Here is a 16,431-nt window from a genome sequence, read left to right on the forward strand (position 1 = left end):
GTTGATTGGCATGATTTAATTTGTCTTTATTTTAACTTAGTTTTTACTATACTTTAACTAATTAAAGTGGTATTGATAATTTATGTAGAATAAATTTAACCAAATAACAAAAAAAGTATACTTTTGCATGTTATAACTAATATGCAAACCACTAATTAATGGAGCTTCTTCTAAATCTTTGTAGGTTCTTGGTGGTAGCAAATAGTATAGCATGTTCATACTCATTTGGAACAATGATACTCTCCAAGATATCCTACAACAAAAATAAGAACCGAACACAATTGATATTGCTCATCTCCGACCTGATCATGGTGGCATTGTTGTTCTCAGTCAATGGTGCCGCCACATCGGTGGGTCTTATCGGTCTAAAAGGCAACTCTCACACCCAATGGCAAAAGGTTTGCTATGTTTTCAAAAGGTATTGCCACCAGGGTGCAGCCTCCATAGCCATGTCCTTCCTTGGATCCTTTGCTTTTCTTTTTCTTGTGGTTTTTGCTATTCTAAACCTCCATAAAAAGTCTGGCTGAAATGCAAGAAAATAAGAGTAATCTTAAATGTACACTGTTATGACATATGTTATGCTAATTCTCAGCTTTATCAATTAGGTAACAGTTTTGATTACAAATTAGAATTTGGAAACCCTCAAGGTATCTATTTTTTTATGGCCCAAACCAGACAAGCTATTAGACTTGCATGGATATAAATGTAACAAATTTTTCCGAGTCCTTATATGTAATTTTGGAATAATAGATTATATTATCCATGTTTATTTTGGTTAGTTATGTTTACTTTTGTTTTTCTGGGTATGATAGTTTAGTACCATATTCATTGCCTTCCAATCTCCAAAAGAACCTGACGCAAATTACGCAGGATTAATAATCGGATAGTTATCGCCGAGAAACCATCAAAGGAGAAAGAGCTTTAATATCAAAGTTATGAACTGTCATCCTCAATTACATTACTAAGTGGCAGCATCTTATTTTTTCTATTGATCAAAGAATGGTAAAAGAAATATCAGGCATTCTAATATTCTAGCATCTTACAAGAAACAAAAAATGCAATAGTCTATATTCGAAGGAAAAGAAGTACAGCAAAAAACTATAAGCCAAAGCAGGCAACAGTTTGATGTCTTCTTTTAAACACGCCATGAAATTGCTACTTTGAGCCGTAAGACCTCAGCGTAACAGGCTGCGTTTACGTTATACAAATGTTAACCTATTCAAAAGTATACACATACTCATCAGGGTAATCCCGTTACCCAAAAATTCAAAAGTATATACAGTTTATCTTTTTAATGACAGAAACCACCATGTTAATTGATTAAAAAGCTGATACATACCTCATACATATATCAACCAAGTCAATCAGCTATGTCTTCTTCTTGTTTAAACGTATTTCGTCGTCTAATTACTAAAGGGTTGAACTTGCTAAAGGAGGGTCAGAAGAAGGTTGATTATGTTTATTGGCGGTTCCCTATTGGTGATGGAGGCTACTCCACGCCACTAAAATAATCAGAGCAAAATGTGTAGGTGTATGAAAACATGATCCTCAAATGAATGATTGAGAGGAGTATTTATAGAGGCTGAGGAGACAAGATCTGAGTACTTGTCTCCTATGACGTCTTAGTACGGTTTGGAACCCGTTAGGAACATACCTTCCTCAACGATAATTGGCTTAGTACTACGTCATCTTGTCCTGTTGGTCGACCACGTGCTATTCACATGACAATCTATTCGTTCTATCATGTTGGATCCGGAGCCTGGTCCGGATCATGCGATTACTTCTATTCGGGAGCTATGCTGCTTTATATGTATTCGGGAGCGTACGCTACTTTATGCTGTTTTAGTCAAGCCATAGTGCTAACTAGGATGGTGTACTATCAAGCCCCCCAGCTTGGCATTCTAATGCCTAGAATGCTAAGCTAAAAATAGAAAATAGAAAAATAGTCACCAAACAATGTATTCTTTTTGGAGCGTGTTTTTGTACGATTCTTCATCTGGTTTGAATTTACGTTGGGGTCTGGATAGCGTCTGTAGTGTTCACTATTACTCTTCCCCCCTTTTTGAAGAAAATAACAAAAACTAAAACTAACTCTACAAATTTTCAAAACTTTTTTTTTTCTTTTTTAGCTGATATAACAAATACAAATTCATATTTATTATATATTTGTTATTTTATTTTTGGAAAGCATCGTATTTCGATCCGAGTTTCCTAAAAGGGTCCTGCCTAATTTGTGAAACATCTCCTCAAGGGAAGACCTATAAAAAAGGGAGGAGCTTTAATTTATCTCTCTTTTCACCCCCTCTTTTTTTTACTACTCTCCAACCACAGCTAATGTTTTTCTACCCGAGCTTGTACCCTAACCGGAGCATACGCTCCTGATCCGGAACCTAACCTTCCGATCCGGAGCTTCGTGTTTGTTTTCCTTTAAATCCAGAAGCCACGCTCCCGATCCGGGACCTATTCTTGGCCTCCGTTCTTCTGTTACTGTTCCGGTGTACCCTTGTGACCTCCGGTGTTTCTGCAGCCGATCCGTAACCTCCTCAAATTCCGGAGACTGCTCACTTTATCCAGGGTAGTCGGAGCCTACACTATCAAGTCCGGAGCCAACATTGTCGATCCGGAGCATCTATGTGGCTCCCTGTTCTCTTGCTGCCCATCCGGAGCTTCTTTGTGGCTCCTCATCTGTAGCATATATATCTATATATCCATCGGGTCCAGCTCTTGATAACCCCGTGCTTCCGATCAACTGACATCTACTCTGAATCGCTTAATTATATATATATATATATATATATATATATAATATCGGAGCTTTGATTATCAATCTAGGAGCTGCCTGTCATTGATCCGGAGCCTGTGATACCTACTCGACCAGATCCAACCGGAGCTTGTAATACCTACCTGACCGAATCCGGAGCGTCCTGTTTTCTTTTTGGCTTCCGTATCCTACTCATCTAACCCGGAGCATACACCGTTGATCCGGAACCTCTCTTAGGTTTCCAGGATATAGGCTACTTGAATCCGGAACTTACTTTGGCTTGAGCAAAGCACGTACTTGAGCCGGTCCGAGGTTCGTTTGGTTTCTTGATTTTCAGTCTCCGGACCCAGAACCTATATTGCCGAATTTGGAGCATAAGTCTGTTTTCTCAGGTTTGTCCTATCACTTTACCTTATGGCAAAAAGCGATTTGAAAAAGCAAACTTGTAGCTTGAGCTTTGATGAGTTAGGGTCCTTTTTATCGGCATATAGGTTTCCACCCGGGTTGGGATATATGCTTCCACAACCATACCATATAGCTACTAGGGCTCCCCCAGGAAAAGTTACCCTTTATTGTGCTGCCTTCGAGAAGGGTAATATGCGGCTTCCTTTCACCGATTTTTATTGTAGAGTCCTTAACCATTTCCATGTTCATGTTTCTCAAGTAAATCCTTTTGGTAACACTAGGGTGACTATGTTTGAGGTTTCTTGTCGGAGTCGTGGGAGGGAGCCTAGCCTTACTTTGTTTAGGAGGTTCTTTAGGTTAGCTAAAGCTGGGAGTTGGTACACTTTTGAGAAGCGTCCTGAAGATGAGGTGGGTAACTTCCATTAAAGGTTGGAAATCTCGGTTCTTTTATGTTGATGAGTCTGTGATACCTTCTAACTATCCTTTTGCTCTGACCAAACGAAAAAAGTCTAGAGGGAGTATGTCTTTTGAGCTTCCGTCTAGTGGGTTCGACATGTCTTTAGTTGTCGAGATGACTAAGTATCCATTGGAGTATCGTGTGCTTCCGGAGCCTATCCTTTATCTCACCGGCTTATCCAAGCTATGGTCCCATCATCCGGCTATTCCTAAGATAGCCGTTGAAGGGCGGGGTATGGTTCCGGATTACTTTTCATTAGATCTTTATTTCAATATTGTTTTCGTTATCCTTCATTATTTTGTTCTTATTACTTATTCGCATATGCATGCCTTTAGTAACTTTAACTTTCTTTTTGTAGCGATGGGGCTTAGAGGATATCTTAGAGATGGTCACAATAATGGTTCCTTTACTCTTAATCCTCCCAATACCGCAACTGTTCCTTTAAAAATTTTTACTAATGAGATAGCTATTGCCCCCGAGGAAGATGACTTTGTGGAAGGCGACTCGGATCCTCCTTCTGATAATGAAGTTGCAGCCTCTCATCCTGCTTCCGGTGTTGACAATTATGTCCCTTTTGGTACGACAGTCGCTCCACAGAAGAAAAGGAAGCTTACTCGTAGTGCTCCCTCTGACTCACAGGTTCCATCGATCCATGAGGAGGGTACTAGCTCTGCTGCTCCCTACCGTACCCAATCTGATCCACCTAGACGCGGCATCATACTTGTGAATGGTAGTAGGCCGTTGCCTCCACTCGGGCCTGGTAAGGGTAAGGAGCGTAGGACTTTGGAGAAAAGAAGAGAGGCGGAAGCAGGGTTAGACGGTGAAGAGGAGGAAGGTGAGGACCCTCCTCTAGATGTTCCCCAGGGTAAATTTGTTCCTCCATTTAGTAAGGTTACGCACATGAGTACCCTTGAGGATGGTGAGGAACGTCTTGAATTTGTCCGAAACATCATGGTGCCTCATCGAGTGCAGATGACTGAGAATATGCGTAAGAATGAGTTCGTGGATTTTGCTAATGGAGCCGGGATTGATATCCTCAACGCGCTTGTATGTTGCTCCCTTCTCTTTTTTTTTTGTTAATTATATAGTCATGCTCGTGTTATGTATGCTCCCTTATTATTAACTTGTTATAATTTTGATATCTTGTAGTGAGGGTACATGACACGCCTCTCTCTTTCCGAGGATGAACGACACAAGCTCAAGAAGCAGAATGGCAAGTTAAAAGAAAAAGTGAAGTTGTTGGAAGATTCTGAAGGGCGTGCTCGTCAGCATACTGATCTTAAGGTTCTCACCGAGAAGCTTGATTTGAAGGATCGTGAGATAGAGAGTTTGCGGGAGCAGCTAGGAAAAGTCCGGAATGAGAAAAATGGATGGAAAGATAAATACAATGAAGCTAAACAGCAATCTGAAGGTTTTGCTGCAGATCTCGTGGATCTAGGGAATTAGATGACCAAACTTCAAGACAGTAGGACTAGGCGTGTCAAAGAAGTTGAGGAGGCTGTTGCTGAAAGGAAGCTACTTGTGGAGAGTTTGCCTTTGTTTTTTAAAAAATTCTTGAAAAGTGATGAATTTAGTGAAGTGCTTACCAAACTACAATCTCATGCCATGGCACCGGGTGGTCATAAGGTTCTTCACAACCTTCCTCGTAAGTACCTGAAGGTTGATCCTACTACACTGGATGGACATAAACCGACTGCTATGGATACTCTCTATGTTGCTGCCTCTTAGATGGAGGATATGGTCTTCCCCTACGTTACCGCATTGGCTTCTAGCTTTGAGCTTACCACTGATGAGATCCTTGTCATTGATCCGGAGGTGATTCCGGAAGATGATTGATTGGTACCACTTATCTTTAGTGTTGATTGTCTCGGCCCTGCGTGGCTCTATTGATGCCTTTGTTGGCAATGTATGAACATTTTTATTCTCTTGTTCCGTATGTGTACTCGGAGTTATGGTTGTGATGTATTGAGAACAATTATTTTACTTTCCTTTATCATTTATGCGTGTTACCTATTAATTACTTGCCATGCTTTCTTGTTATAAGGTACATCGATGCTCCCTTTTAATTTGATGGAGCATGCTATTTGCTTTTGATAGACTTTTCATCGATATGTGATGGAACATGCTACTTAGTTTTTCTTTGAGTTGTTAAAATATGATGGAGCATGCTATTTAATTTAATTTAATATAGGAGCATGTGATGGAGCATGCTTGTGCAATATCGATGAAGGAGCATGCAATTTCTTGTCATGAAGTACATCGATGTTCTATTCTCATTTGATGGAGCATATTATTTGGTTTTGATAGAATTTTCATCAACACATAATGGAGCACGCTACTTAGCTTAATAAAGGAGCATGCGATGGAACATGCTTATGTATTTTGATAAAGGAGCATGTAATGGAACATGCTTATATAATTTTGATGAAGAAGCATGTGATGGAACATGCTTATATAATTTTGATGAAGGAGCATGTGATGGAACATGCTTATTAGGGATGAGTAAAAAGTCCCAAATCCCAATCCCGTCCCGGTTCCGTCCCGATCCCGGTCCTGAGAAGTGGTACCGAATCCCGATCCGGATCGGTACCAGTACCCATTTTTTTGAGTTTGCGGGACCGGTACCAATCGGTACCGGTACCGGGAAATCCCGAAAATACCGAGGTAGTCCCGAAGTCCCGATATATTAGCTGCAAGGTGGAATTTACGTAAGCTTTGTCTGGTTATCTAGCTTACCTGCCACGATTGGAATCATTGAAAAAATTGGCCATTTTACATATACAAAACTAACATAGCTATATATAAGAGTTATTAATATATATTGACTCTTATTCTACATATGCATAATCATTAATCAAATATTAGTTTATATGAAGTTTTTGTTTTCAACATAGGTAAAAGCATGTCATTCACACTGAAACAAATGCTAACATTTAGTAATAGCAAGCCTTTTATGCTATTCAGGTATAAATTATGTCTTCAATTTAGTTGCTAATCTGTACAATTTATTTCTAGTATATGTAAACATGAGCACATGGCCTTCGATCTCCATGTGACTAATTATATCTGCACCTAATATCTAGCATTCTCATTCACCTTGTAAATAAGCTGCTTTCGTGTTTAGTTCAAGCTCTAAAGTTTTTTCGTAAAGTCAAGAAAGTGCAATATCATTTTTGAGGTGCTCTGTTTTTAGTGCTAATAGAGAAAAAGCTACATGTACTAAATGACATAATTAGTTTTTTATTTCAATACAGGGAGACAAATAAAAAGAATCATTTGAATCATATGATATATGTTAATTTACGAAAATTCGGTACTAGTCGGGATTTGGTACCGAAATCCCGGTCCCGTAACGATTCGGTACCAATCCCGTACCGATTTATATGGGACCGGGATCGGTACCCACTTTTGGTCAAATTCGGGATCGGTACCGTCGGTACCGGGACCGGTACGGGACGGTACCAGTCCTACGCCCATCCCTAATGCTTATATAATTTTGATGAAGGAGCATGTGATGGAACATGCTTATATAATTTTGATGAAGGAGCATGTGAGGGAACATGCTTATATAATTTTGATGAAGGAGCATGTGATGGAACATGCTTATATAATTTTGATGAAGGAGCATACTATTGTTTCAGGTTGCCGTTCGGGAACGGGCTTACATAAGCTCCTAGTTTTTGCTCCATATTGTGCATCAATGAGCGTGATCATTGTGAACTTATCGTTGTAAGTTGTTTTGCACCCATTGTTAACTTTTAAGACAAGTATATGTAAATTAGCTGTTTAGCTGCAGCTTTTCATTAAAATTTCTGGCCGCAGCCACGCTCCAACCCGGATAATCGGGCTTAATTACAAAAAAAAATGTGGCCTGAGCCTACATGGAGCGTTTAATTTGTTATATTTACACAAAATGGACAAAATAAGAGAATTTTTCTAAACGGGTGCTCTTCTTTCACTACTTCAAAATAAGAGGATTTCTTTCGCTTTTCACAAGTAGCATCTTTTCGGTTGTGCTCCATTCCAAGTTCTGGGGAGGCCTTCTCCCTCCATAGTGGCTAAATTGTATGCACCATTTCCACATGCCTCAATTACAATGTAAGGACCTTCCCATTGGGGTCCCAATTTCCCAAGATTTTCTACCTTGCTCGCTTCATTGTTGCGAAAGACAAATTCTCCGGGGAGGAAACTCTCTCTACAAACTCTCTTATCATAGTATCTTTTCATTTGGCTTTTGTGCTGGGCTTCTCTAAACGTTGCTATTTCTTTTTGTTCTTTTAAAAGATCCAAATTTGTTAGGAGCTGATGCTCATTTTCTTCATCACTTAGAAATCTTTTTCTGGTGGGAACACTCACTTCTGGTGGGATCATTGCTTCGGTACCATACACCAAGCTATATGGTGTGACTCCATTGCTTGTCTTTGGTGTAGTTCTGTGTGCCCATAACACTTGATGAAGCTCTTCCACCCATCCGGAATGGCTCCTTCCCAATCTTGCTTTTATTCCTTGTACAATTGCTTTGTTAGTTACTTCTACTTGACCGTTGGCTTTTCGATTTCTAGGTTTTCACAAAATGTTCTGAAGACTCCTTCACAAAATTGCTTCCCGTTGTCACTCACTATCGTTTTCGGTATTCCAAATCTCGTGACAATATGCTCCCACACAAATTTTTCCATGTGTTTCCCTGAAATTACCGCCAGTGGTTTAGCTTCTACCCATTTAGTAAAGTAATCTATGGCTACCACTAGAAACTTCAATCTTCCTGGAGCTGGTGGAAAAGGACCCACTATATCAATACCCCACTTAGAGAATGGCCACGCTGAGGACACGGGTATCATACTGTTCTTGGGAGCCTTTGAAACAGATGAATGTATTTGACACGAATCATAGTTCCGAATTTCTGCTTCCACATCTTGGTACATGGATGGCCAATAGTACCCCATCGTTCCTATTTTAGCTATCACCATTCTTGGTCCAGCATGTAGGCCACAAGATCCTCTATGCACTTCTTGTATTATTCCCTTAGCTTGGTTTGGACCTACGCACCTGAGTAGGGGTCCCATATATGACCTCTTGTATAGTCCTTCTTCTCGAAGTTCATATTGGGGTGCTTTTACTCTTATCTTTTGGGCTTGAACTAGCGGCTGCTGGGAGCAAGCCGCTAGTAAGATACTCTATCATTGGCGTCATCCATGTTGGTCCTTCTTCTTCTATAACATTCACTTCTGGTTCTTCAACTGATCTTTTTTCCAATACTTCTACCAGGACTTCTTTTGTTAAGTGAGCAAAGGAGGTGGATGCTAGCTTACTTAAGGCATCCGCTATTTTGTTTTTGTTTCGGCTGATGTTCGATATTCGGAATGATCGAAACTTCTCTTTTATCTCCTTGACCTTTTCTAGATATTTTTTCATCAATGGCTCCTTTGCTTCATAGGTACCATTTACTTGGAAGGCTACAATTTGAGAGTCCACATGAGCATGTACATGCTTCACGCCCATTGCTTTTGCTATTCGAAGACCTGCTAGTAATGCTTCGTATTCTGCCGCATTGTTTGAGGCTTTGAAATTGAATCTTAAAGCATAAGTAAATTCTTTTCCTTCTGGGTTGTCAAGATAAGTCCGGCTCCGAACCCGTCTGCACTTGAAGCTCCATCCGTGAAAAGCTTCCACACAGGGTCCTCGGAGCTTGATTCTGCATCCTCCGGGAGTATTACTTCAGGTTCATTTCGCTTCTTTTTAGCATCTTTGACTGGTGTCTCGGCTATGAAATCTGCTAATACTTGTCCTTTAATGGAACTTCTTGGCCGAAACTCAATTTCATGCTCCCCCAATTCTATTGCCCATTTTGCTAGCCTTCCCGAAGCTTCCGGCCTTGCTAACACTTGCTTGATGGGCTTATTTGTTAACACTTGGATGGTATGAGCTTGAAAATACCTTCTTAGCCTTCTTGCCGCATGTATGAGTGCTAATGCTAGTTTCTCTATTTCTGAGTATCTAGTTTCGGGCCCTTGGAGCACCCTACTTACATAATATACTGGCATCTAGTTGTCTCTCACATTTGCCATCAAAACTGCACTTAGAGCTTCTTCCGATGTTGCCAGATACATCTGGAGCACCTCTCCCTTCCCCGGAGCCACCATGGTTGGGAGGTGGTCCAAATATTCTTTTAGCTCCACAAAAGCCTTTTCTCCTTCGGGCGTCCAATGGAAACTTTGTTTGTCGGTGCATCCTTTTAGAGTTTCGAAAAAAGGAAGGGACCAAACTGCTGATTTTGATAAGAAGCGGTGAAGTGCTGCTAGCTTCCTGTTCAGACTTTGCACTTCCTTCAATGTTCTTGGGGATTTCATACTTTTAATTTCCTTCACCTTCTCCGGGTTTGGGCGTATACCCTGCTTTGTTATTATATGGCCCAAGAACTGCCCTTCTTCCATGCCGAAATGACACTTCTTCGGGTTGAGCTTCATTCCTATGGACCTTAACGTTTCAAAAGTCTCTTGAATGTCCCACAACATATCTTCCTCCGTTCTACTTTTTATGACCATGTCATCCACATATGCTTCTAGGTTCCTTCCTATTTGGCCACTAAAAGCTTTGTCAATAAGTCTTTGATACGTTGCTCCAGCATTCTTGAGGCCGAATGGCATCTTCTTGAAGCAGTATATTCCTTCTCCGGTGTAGAACGTTGTTTTTTCCTCATCTTTTTTATGCATTTGAATTTGGTGGTACCCTTTATACGCATCCAAAAAACACTTCAATTTGAAGCCCATCAAAGACTCGACCTTCCAGTCTATCTCAGGTAGCGAGTAACAATCTTTCGGGCAAGCTTTGTTTATATTTGTAAAGTCCACGCACATTCTCCAACCTCCATCATGCTTCTTTACCATTATTGGGTTTGCTACCCAGCTTTGGTATTTAACCTCCCGAAGTATGCCTGCTTTAACTAGATCCGATACGTGTTCTTGTGCTGCTCGTGCCCGCTCCGGAGCTAGGCTCCTTCTTTTTTGTTTGATGGGTTCGACATGTGGACGAACATTTAACCTATGCTGCGTATTAAACACTTCATCTCCAAACTTGAGTTGCCTTGGTACCCCTGTCATGTCTGAAGGAGCCCATGCAAATACGTCTTTATTCAATCGGAGCATGTCTTTAAGCTGCTTCTTGACCTCTGTTGGCAACTGCTTCCCTATGGATATAGACTGATCTGGATATTCAGGATTAATAAATATTTTCTCTGCTTCATTATTTAGCTCCAGCTTCTTTGGTTATGGTGCTTCACTTGTTGGAGCTTCTACTTGTGCACAATGGTGAGGCTTCCTATATTCGGAACGTACACTTCCAACTCCATTTCTTGTCGGGAACATGGCTAAACCGTGAAGTGGGGAAGGTATTATTCCCATTCGGCGCATGGCTGTTCGGCCCAATATCACTTCGCTGTAAGGAACGTGTATGTTTTGTCCATGACACTTGTATACGTTCCCGGAAGATCCTGTGACAAAAATTCTACCAAAGGGCGATATCAGAGACCATGAACGAAACCGGAGATTTTTTTTATCTTCATTCAATCCTTTGATAAGGGATGTTTCTTCCGTGTACCTTGTGATGAACTGACGTATGCTTTCATTATCTTTTCTCTTAATATTGTGTGCTTCCAAATGGATCTTCTTATACTTTCTTTGCTGGCTGAAAAAAGACCTGAACTTTGTCTTAAGATCTTCAAAGTTCATTATGCTTCCTATAGGCAAACCGTCTAACCATGCCCGAGCAGTGTCTTTCAAGGTAAGTGCGAACATATGGCATGCCACCGGGACTGTCCACCTCTCCATCCGGATTATGGCATTAAAATGCTTTAAATGATTATCTGGATCATCCTTTCCATCATACATTTATGCTCCTTTTGGTAAGCGAGCTCCCTGAGGTAAAGGGTATTCTTCAATCCATTGAGTGAAAGGACCTCGTTCCGTTTGCACCAACATATCCTTTTCATTTGGAGCCCACTGAGGATTCATGGTTGGCACCGCCATGCTATATTGGGGAACTACCTGCTCCTGCCTTATCCCTGGTGTTTGCCAGTAGGACGGGAGGGTGTTTTGAGTACTTAGCCTTGGTTGCGGAGGTGATACTTGTGTGAAATTCGGTGCCGGCGTGTTGTACTGCTTGGTTGGAGTAACATACTGTGCGTTGCTTTGGGATATTGGATTGATATATTGTGTGTTTGGTGTTGCCACGTAATACTGGTAGCCTTGCATCTGAGGTAGGGGAGGTTGTTCCGGTACTGTTGTGCCTGCTCCATTCCCTGCTATATGCGGCATCGCTGCCGGGGCTGCATTAGTGGGTAGGGACCTTTGCTGAATCCTTGGTTCAGATTGGCGTACTGGTGGAGCTTCAGCTTCTATCTCTTCGTCTACCTCTTCACTTTCACCATCGAAGTTCAATTGTGTTTGAACTTCCCCTAAAGTAGCTCTTCTTAACACTTCTCTTAGTAATGGCTCAATAGCTTCAACCTGCCTTTGAGTTGGTCGGAGGGTGGTTCGGATTGATGATGGAGCTTCATTGTTTCCGGAACCACTTCCGGAAGGGTTACCGAACCCGGGGGGTGGTCCCGGATTTTCTTCTGCCGACATTGTAGCCTCCGTCACAAGCTCTTCGGAGTAGAGTGCGGATGGCGCCACTTGTTTAAATGTATTTCGTCGTCTAATTACTAAAGGGTTGAACTTGCTAAAGGAGGGTCAGAAGAAGGTTGATTATGTTTATTGGCGGTTCCCTATTGGTGATGGAGGCTACTCCACGCCACTAAAATAATCAGAGCAAAATGTGTAGGTGTATGAAAACATGATCCTCAAATGAATGATTGAGAGGAGTATTTATAGAGGCTGAGGAGACAAGATCTCAGTACTTGTCTCCTATAACATCTTAGTACGGTTTGGAGCCCGTTAGAAACGTACCTTCCTCAACGATAATTGGCTTAGTACTATGTCATCTTGTCCTGTTGGTCGACCACGTGCTATTCACATGACAATCTATTCGTTCTATCATGTTGGATCTGGAGCCTGGTCCGGATCATGCGATTACTTTTATTCGGGAGCTATGCTGCTTTATATGTATTCGGGAGCGTATGCTACTTTATGCTGTTTTAGTCAAGCCATAGTGCTAACTAGGATGGTGCACTATCACTTCTCACCAGTCCTTTGAAAAAGTCAAAACTGTATAAAACCATATCTTCGGTATTAAGTACGCGCCAGAGACGATAAAAGCAGGAAATAGACTTCAACATAGTGAAGCAAAACACAGCGCAATTGCAAGTGCTACGTGATGGTAAAATGTAGTGGCATTACACAAGTAACAAAAGTATTCATGCTTTTAAGGGCTGGGACTTGGGAAGATGTGTTTTTGTACATAATATTTACTTTTAGTTTTGCATAGAGACTTTTCCATACAAACTACAAAGCTCCCACAACTAACCATACCCGTTGCCACTAACTACTACTAAGTAACCAAAACCAATCTTGTTTGAATCCTAATGGTACATAAGAAGACTGTACTCCATCGTTTGTTTGTGCTTTTGGAAGGTTTTCTCATTTTCTATTACTCTATGCCTATCTAATAGTAATGTCGTGAAATATAGGATCTCAATAAGGGTGAAATTTTAACGGATGTGGTTCCAACATAGGAAGCTAATACATTTTTCATGTTTACTCCATTTAATTAAAACGAAATGGGCTAATATTCACATGAAAATTGCATGGCCCTTGCATTAAATACATGATACTGTGATTCAATTTAATTTTTAAGTCAAAAAGAGTTTGTAGAGTTAATGGCAACTATTTGAGACCTGAAAAATCTGTCAAATATGTACAATTAAAAGGAGAGTTACATACTACAGTATATTTTCATATTTATGTAGCAGGTACCGAAAAATAGTACCTATTGCCATCTGGATGAAGCTCACACATCTCACCATTATCAGAAATGGCAAATATCCAGAAGATGTTAACCCCTGCAATTAAGAAGGGAAGTTGTTACAAATCCCTACTAACATCTCCTAGCAAAATGAATGTTGTGTAACCACTAAAAAGACTGTACAACCAATTTTCTGCCAAATTCAATCATCTAGCCATTTAAATTTTATGTATGCATCTATGGAAGTCTTTTGTGCAATGTACTAAAAGTAAACACTATTTAAGTACAATTATCCACTAGATGTGGCAATTTCAACCTATTTATATGCGAATGAGTCGATTTGGGTTAATTTTATTTCTAAAGAGGATAACTGGTAAATAAATAATACAGTATCTGGCTTCAAAAGAAACCGGTCGAATGGGTTGAAAGTGGTCTAAAGCGCTTGTTTCACTAATAAAATCTCCCAAATCATTTTTATTAAAATATTTTACATTATTGTTATGGGATTTATATAATCATACTTGACACAGTAATTAGTATGAAAAATTACAGATCAACCTACCCAGGCCCGTATCAGCCCAAGCTAATAAATTCCTGGTTTACCCAACCCACCTATTTTGCCACCTCAGAGTTTTTGGATATATAATAAACAACGAAACCCACAAAATAAGAAACAGCAATACCCACTAACAAGGTAGGCTCACCTGAACAGTAACTACAGTCTCCATTAGCATGTCTTGATCTTCATTTTTCTCCTGGACAACGACCCTCTGCCCACTGCACGTTTTGGGACAAATAATGAAATCAATATATATAAATAATTTGTACGAACATCACAAACTACCATTTGCTGGAAACAAGAACATTAAGAACATGGTACGCTCCCCATTCATCATGACTAGATTAAACAACCCTATGTATTCATTTTTCTTATGTATCACCAATACCATACTGTCTAATGAGAGAATGGATCAAATACTTTTACAAATGTTCAGATTTCACGACATTCAGTTTGCTGTTCAAACTTGAATACTACTGAATGACACTTTAACCGCACGCAGCTAGTTTTAGTTTCTCCACATTTTAGAGGGTGCTTGATAAAGTGAGCCAGCAATAGCATTTGAAAAAATGGTTCTCGAAACTGCTTTGCTTTCCAATCTTGCCAAAAGTGTAACAAAACCCAAAATATTCCGTTGGATGTAAATACTCTATTACTCTATCATTTGCATACACACAAAATTCAAATAAAACATATATACCAAAGGAGTCATACACAATCATTGCGATTATATCTGCAATAGTACCTATGAAGCCATGTCTTGTAATATAGTTCCTCAAGCGGTCTGAAGCCTGCATTAAATGTAAGAGATACCATGAGCTCCAATTTTGTAAACGAGAGGTGAAAGAAAAACCCAACGATTATCATGTTCTGCGGAGATAATTTCGGTTGACTTCGCTACCAAAAACATTCATGCAACTGGATTTCCTGAATAAACGAACCTTGAAAAATATCGACATGACTCACAGATGCCCTTTCTAAGGGTTTTAGTCAGATGTTGCATTACCTCTCTAACCACCAGCATGAGTCTTCTCGGAAACAAGGTAATAGTATGGGTAGGTTGGGTAACGGGTCAAAGTGGGTAAATAGGCCCAAATAGAAGGAACCCACAAGTGACACCTAAAGGACATTATACCGAGAGTCTTGAAACAACAAAAAAAAAAAAAAAAAGGAACAGCACAGGGGTGATACATAAAACATCTTTTGATTACAAGAACCACTACTCGCCTTGCATTATCAGAGTAAGGAAAAAATGCTCAAACTTATTAAAGAAGGCTGATGTGATGTCTTCTCTCTTTAGCTGGTAATCAAGAGTTAACTTTCGCAGCTCCGCATTCAAGGATGTTGTTGGTTTATCATTGTCAACATTCAAGCCTACACCTGCGATTGACAAAGGGTGGAAGCTACAATAACGCAAATTTACGCTGTCCATATAATAATAATATATGTAACAAGAACTATACACAGTTTTAATAATCCGGAATTTGTAACAGATGAATCTATATTACAGTAGTTGTGTATGCATGTATGTACATACAGTACATAATACAATTCTATGATGCTACATATGTACTCTCATACGAAGAAAGGAAAGCTTTGTGGAGGTTAACTAAAGATGCAAAATGGAAGTTTTCTAGTAAAGTCAAAGAACACAATTTTAGTTGCACTGAGAAATTTACCAACACAAACATTGAACTGTTAGATCCATACGTTGATGTACACAAAATTCCTCCCACTTTAAGGCCGCCTAAATAGAGATCATTGGGCCACTTTATTCTAACATCTAGAGGCGGGATGCCCTGAAATTGACATAAGATTACAAATTTCAATGTTACAAATGAGAAGCAAGCATAATTGAGGAAACACCAAGCAATTATTAGCTTTCTTGATATCATGTTTTTGATGCAGGTAACTAAATCATGGCTGTTAAATAAAGATACTAAAATTCAACACAATTGATAAAATAAAAGGTTAGTTAGGGATAAACCGCCATATTTAAAAAAAAAAAAAAAAAAATATAGAAAAAAAAGTTGTCCCTCCTCCATGAACAGTGAAAAGAAGATGACTGAGAAATTACAGAAACTATTTCCCGTTCATATACGGTATAGCAACCAGTTTTAGAAACTTTAATCATTAATTTTTAGTTTTTTACATTAAATTTACTTACTTTTTTATTATAGAGTTAATTGCACGTGTTTAATGTGGTTTGCAAATTTTCGTGGTTTATATCCCTCTATGTTTATTTTAGTGATGTAAACTTATAAAGTGCTAGAAATGTTTACTTTAAGGACAAAATTTATTAGAAAAAACCTAGAGGAGTGAAAATCAAGAAAATGTGCAAACCATGTGTAC

The 16,431-nt window shown here is 39.7% G+C and overlaps 1 pseudogene; it reads right to left on the bottom strand.

The window, feature by feature from the left end:
• Positions 1-404: 404 nt before the first annotated feature.
• On the bottom strand, positions 405-16,261 carry LOC122583144 (annotated as a pseudogene).
• Positions 16,262-16,431: the final 170 nt, after the last annotated feature.

Source organism: Erigeron canadensis, chromosome 9 (assembly GCF_010389155.1).
Source record: "Erigeron canadensis isolate Cc75 chromosome 9, C_canadensis_v1, whole genome shotgun sequence".
Classification (NCBI taxonomy): domain Eukaryota; kingdom Viridiplantae; phylum Streptophyta; class Magnoliopsida; order Asterales; family Asteraceae; genus Erigeron; species Erigeron canadensis.